Below are 5,311 nucleotides of genomic sequence, written 5' to 3' on the forward strand. Positions count from 1 at the left end.
GCTGTGGCGAGCTCCACCTTGGGACAAAGTCAACAAGTAATTCACCAAAAGTCAATGAGCGCCTGAAATGTAACATCATTGACTGGTAGCAGGACGGTCCACGTTCAATTCCTGGTGCTAGCACTGACTGGCTTTTTCATGAATTATTTGTTGAAGTTTCGATGTACTTGAGAACCAATCGTCAACCATTGTATCCTCATGAGGTGATGAGGGTTTGTCATCTCAAAGAGACTCCCTTTCTGCCATGTGTCCTTATGGATGTTCATCACTGCAGAAAAAAAGAAACAAAAAGCATTTAATGACAAGAAATGGATAGTCGTATTTACTGTATAATGATTGTGCACAGCAGACAGAAGACTTTCGCACAGAAGGCTGCCAGAATATATGACATGTTGTAAGGTAGAGAATAAGTAGAGTTATTGAGTTGTCGAGTTGAGTTGAGGGGGGAGTTGTACCCCCTTTTTATTTTATTATATATGATCGTGTAATTATTTTTATGTCTATAGCAACCCTCGCTCTCTACATTACAACATGTTTTATATATTCCGGGATTTTGTAACTTCATGTTAGACATTAACAAGAGCGGCCTTGTGCACGAACGTCTCGTCTCATTAAAATTTAGATGCTCTCAACAGTCTTCTTTCTGTTGTGAATCTCTATCGCAGTATACGTGCACATTGCTGTTCTACGTACTGTGACTTTGCAGTAAGAGTATGGACTTTAGGTAAAAAGACTACACAGCACTCCTCAGGTATTTTTGCCTATCAAACAGTATGTATGTATGCAGTATGCACACAGTATTTGTGCACCAGACCCACTAAAAATGTAGTGAATGTGGCATTGCCCACGGTAATGCACCAAGTTCAACACAATTATTGTAGAATCCAGGTATTTTAGCTTACATGTCAAGCCAGTACCACATCCAGTGTGAAGTTGTGACAAATAAATAGTTTCGATTTTTCTAAGCTCTCAGAACACAGACAGTGAATTAATAAGAGTAGACAATGTTAACATGAATTCTGGGCTATTCTTCAATTAAAGGTTCACAGATAGTAAAGGCACCTTCCTCAATGGACGTTGATGACACTGAAAATTCTAAAACGTTATCAGAGGCGACGTCAGCTTCTGTGTGTCAAAGGATTGTATGTCCAACAGTAATCCAACTAACAGTAACGAAAATGTGCAAAAGACAAATTAACTGAACTAATGTAACGTACCTTCTATATCAGACAGTGAAGCTTGTAACAGCCCATCCACAGGAACCAGTGTCCAGACAGCAAATGTGCTTGAACTGGGAGATAGCAGCTAATCGGAATGGCGACCTTTGTTTTCCACCCTGAAAGCACAGGTTGTAACTTTGAGGGCAGATTTAAAAGTGGTGTCAAGATGTCTGCATGCGAGTGCACATGAAAAGTTGAACATAGGTGAATACTCAAATTATAACATCACACTGTCGTACCTGTTGGTGGAGGTAGACTGCAACTAACGTGCCAGCAATTTCTTCATGCACCAGATGCAAGCCAGATCATGCTTCATTTCCGCCTTCAGCGTGCACCTGTGACAATTCAGAAGTTAGATTATCAATGCTATTGTGTTGTTAATCGTGGTTATATCAGAGTAAGCGCAGTAGGGCAGCTGCACAATCGATTCATTAGGCTTGCTATTTTTTGTATCTGAACCTCGACTTACCTTTTTTGCTCTCGTTTTTTGCCTTGATCCTCCGTGGCACGTTCAAAATGTTGTGCGTCGGGCACCTCAGATTTTCATCCGACGATTTCGTGCCGATATTCCAAATTGCCTCTGGAGTCGCGCGTAACCTATGATAACATTCGTTGACGAAATCCTTGCAGTGGAAATTAGCAGGCACCACTGTCAGCCAAGAGCTTCGCACTGCTTGATCTTTTAGCAGCTTATAAAAGGTAACACTTGAATGCTCCGATGAATTGTTCTAACAGCGTAGCACGTAGCACCGTCGCATCTTCGACAACTTCGCCGTGGCATATCGCTCCAGCCCATAAAAGGCAAGGTCAGAACAAGGAAGTGCACTTTCCAAACGACGCCGTGCCAAAAAAAAAAAAAAAAAAGTATTCACATGCTTTGTTTCCGGCTGAGCAATAACATAACAGCTGTTCGCTTATGTACGATGCACAGAGGACGAAACGAAAGAAGCCAAGCGGCCAAGCCGAGAGTGCATGCCAAGCCAAACACAGATAAACCGAGAGCAGTGACGTCGGTGCGCCCGTGCGCAGGGTTTGCCGACGGTCTGACGGCCGGGCGTGGGAACTAAAAAAAACTGTTTTCTAAAAAACTACGAACATTTGGAGCAAGATATTTCGCACACATATTCAGTGTTAGGTAATGAACACACAGCGCGAGTATCGCTCAGTTCTGCGGCACTTCAAAATCGGAATATCTGACCTTTAAAGGCATTGGTAAGCAAGATATCTTTGCATTCGCCGATAAACTCACTAATGAAAGATTCGTTCACGCGTCTTATGGCTTGGCAGGTTTGACGGCCACGGAATAGAAACCGAAATCTAAGTAGGCTCGACTTATAATTATAAAGCTCTGTTGGAGGCCAGTTTAAAAGAATACATCGTAAAAATAAAATACACAGGATATGACCCACTTTTGGTCATCGCATTGCTTTTGATCACGTTTTTTTTTTTCACATTTTTGTTTGGTACACACAGTGCAAAAACGACAAACAAGAACCAAAAACAATGTTCAGATTTCCTCCGCCGAAATTAGCGGGCTCCGCCAGTTCTGGCGTGGCAGCTCGGGACGCCTCTAATGGCGGCTTCCTTAGCTTGACGGCAGTTTTGGATGAGCTCCGGTGACCTGCCTATGATAGACTACGCACACCTGGCACTCTTCACGGCATGCTTTTCGGCTGTGCGTTGCTAAGACACACGGCAGTTACGCTAGCCGACGACAGCTGGCCGCCCCCTGACGCAATTGCTGCGTGCCAAAACTGGCACAATCTGCTGCCAGCACAGTCTAGAACAGCTGCGAGTGGGGGGCTACCGCCACCCGAACCCCCACCGCGTGTCATATGTCAAACCCAAACCAGCCTAACCTCACTACACAAAGTGTTTCCAAACCCAAAATCTCCGGCTCTACGCCTGACTCGTATGAGCACCCCAATTGAGGAGGAGGAGGAGTGTCGTTGGGAGGAACCCGAGAGGTCTGCCTGCCTGATTAGGCGGCATGTTTCTCGGGAAGGGAAAGGTGGTGGAGAGGAGGAGAGGAAAGGGTGAAGAGGAAGACCAAGCGGAATCCGCTCGGGGGGAGGATAGCTGCGTCCATGGGCCGACTTCAGGGGAACTGTGCCGGCATACGCCTATTACACATCTGAGGGAAACCCAGGAAAAACCCCAGACGGCACAGCCGGCCCGCGGATTCGAACCGCGGACCTCCCAGTCTCCAAGCGCACGCGTTACCGCTGCGCCACCGGAGCTGGTCAGGTTGAGATCTAGTACCTTTCTTCTGCATTCTTAGCAACGGGCGAGAGCGTCGAGAGGGAACATGCGAAAAGCACGCAGGGAAGAGGGTGAGGTGTGCATAGGCTACGATGATAAACAATGGGCGCATAGAGATGATATTGTCACGAAGCGAAATGGGTCGGCGAGTCTTCGAATAAACATCGAACGGTTTATTAGACTACTTGGTAGCAAAACACAAGAGTGATAGCTCTCTGAACACAACTGAGTCCAAAGAATGAATGCTCCAGCTTGGAGCGCACAATCATTTAAGCATCGCGCCGAAAAGTCTAGAAACAGCACGTGCGTTTGCCAGAGAGTAGGCGATGTTAGAGTCACTAAATAAGCGTAGCTTATTTAGTGACTCTAGGCGATGTGTCTGGTAGAGCTTCTTGCTTCTTCTTCAGCATGCGCCGGGATGAGATGTACCGTTTCGTGCCTGCCCTGGAAGTTTCATGATGATGATTCGTGGCATTGACCCCTCCGTAGACGGGGCATCGTCTCGATGCCGTTTCTTCTCCTTCTTTTTTTTTTTTCATGTTGTTTCCTTCCAGCCAGTCTTCAGCGCTACCTGCTGTAGTACGGCTTGAGTCGAACGACGTGAACTATTTCAGTCCTCGGAGGTCGTACCGGCGGCGTTTTTCGTCGTTGGCATTCCCGGCACGTCTTTACGTAGTGGTGTACGGTCTTGGCCAGTTTTGGCCAGTAGTACTTTTCCCTAATACGGGCCAGTGTCCGGCTGTATCCCAAATGACCTGATGACGGTTCGTCGTGGCAGGATTCAAGAATCTCGATGCGCATGTCCCCAGGCACAACGAGAAACCACGTAGCGCCTTGTGGTGCGTGGTTTTCTTTGTAGAGGACACCATTACGTAGGGAAAAACTTGGGAGTGATCTTCTGAAGATGGGAGGAACATTGTCGGCGCGGCCCTGCAGATAGTCGACGAGTGTCTTCAATTCGGGGTCGTTATACTGCTTGGTAGACATGGTAGTCGCGCTCATTAGACCGAGGAAGGCGTCGTCGTCCTCGAGGCTGTTGTCCTGTCGCTGGAGTGGTGCTCGGGACAGGCAGTCGGCGTCGTTGTGTTTTCTTGCTGACTTGTAAGTGACGGTTACGTCATACTCCTGTAATCGGAGGCTCCATCTCGCTAGGCGTCCTGAGGGGTCCCTTAAACCAGCCAGCCAGCACAGAGAATGGTGGTCTGTTACCACCTTGAATGGCCGTCCGTACAGGTAGGGGCGCAATTTTGTGATGGCCCATATGAGTGCAAGGCACTCTTTTTCGGTCGTCGAATAGTTCTTCTCTGCCTTGGTTAGCGTTCTGCTTGCGTAAGCGATGACACGTTCGACGCCGTCGTGAAGTTGAACGAGCACGGCTCTTAGACCATCGTTGCTTGCGTCGGTGTGTATTTCTGTTTCGGCGTTTGGATCGAAGTGGGCAAGCACGGGTGCGGTCTGTAGACGCGTCTTCAATTCATCAAACGCCTGTTGCTGGGCTTCACTCCAGATAAACGTGGATCCGCCCTTCGTGAGGGCATTCAGGGGTGACGGAATTCTTGAAAAGTTTGGAATGAACCGTCGATAGTAGGCGCAAAGGCCAAGAAAGCTTCGAACGTCTTTCACGTTAGAAGGAACACGGTAATTTGCGATGGCCGCCGTCTTCTCGGGATCGGGGCGTACGCCGTCGCTGCTCACGAGATGGCCGAGAAATCTGAGTTCCTCGTAGCCGAATCGACACTTCGGAGGCTTCAACGTCAGCCCTGCAGTTCTGCTAGCCTCGAGGACTTGCTTTAGCCGTTCATCATGTTCTTCGAATGTTCTTGCGAAGA

At 47.7% G+C, this 5,311-nt stretch overlaps 1 long non-coding RNA gene across 1 annotated transcript; it reads right to left on the bottom strand.

Annotated features, from left to right (window-relative positions):
- Positions 1-1,293: 1,293 nt before the first annotated feature.
- Positions 1,294-1,890, bottom strand: LOC135387154 (uncharacterized). The gene is made up of 3 exons (XR_010420897.1): positions 1,690-1,890; positions 1,460-1,555; positions 1,294-1,336 (listed from the first exon to the last, which is right to left on the bottom strand). It is a non-coding gene; the product is annotated as an uncharacterized LOC135387154 (long non-coding RNA).
- Between the last annotated feature and the right edge of the window lie 3,421 nt (positions 1,891-5,311).

Source organism: Ornithodoros turicata, chromosome 3 (genome assembly GCF_037126465.1).
Source record: "Ornithodoros turicata isolate Travis chromosome 3, ASM3712646v1, whole genome shotgun sequence".
In the NCBI taxonomy this organism is placed as follows: domain Eukaryota; kingdom Metazoa; phylum Arthropoda; class Arachnida; order Ixodida; family Argasidae; genus Ornithodoros; species Ornithodoros turicata.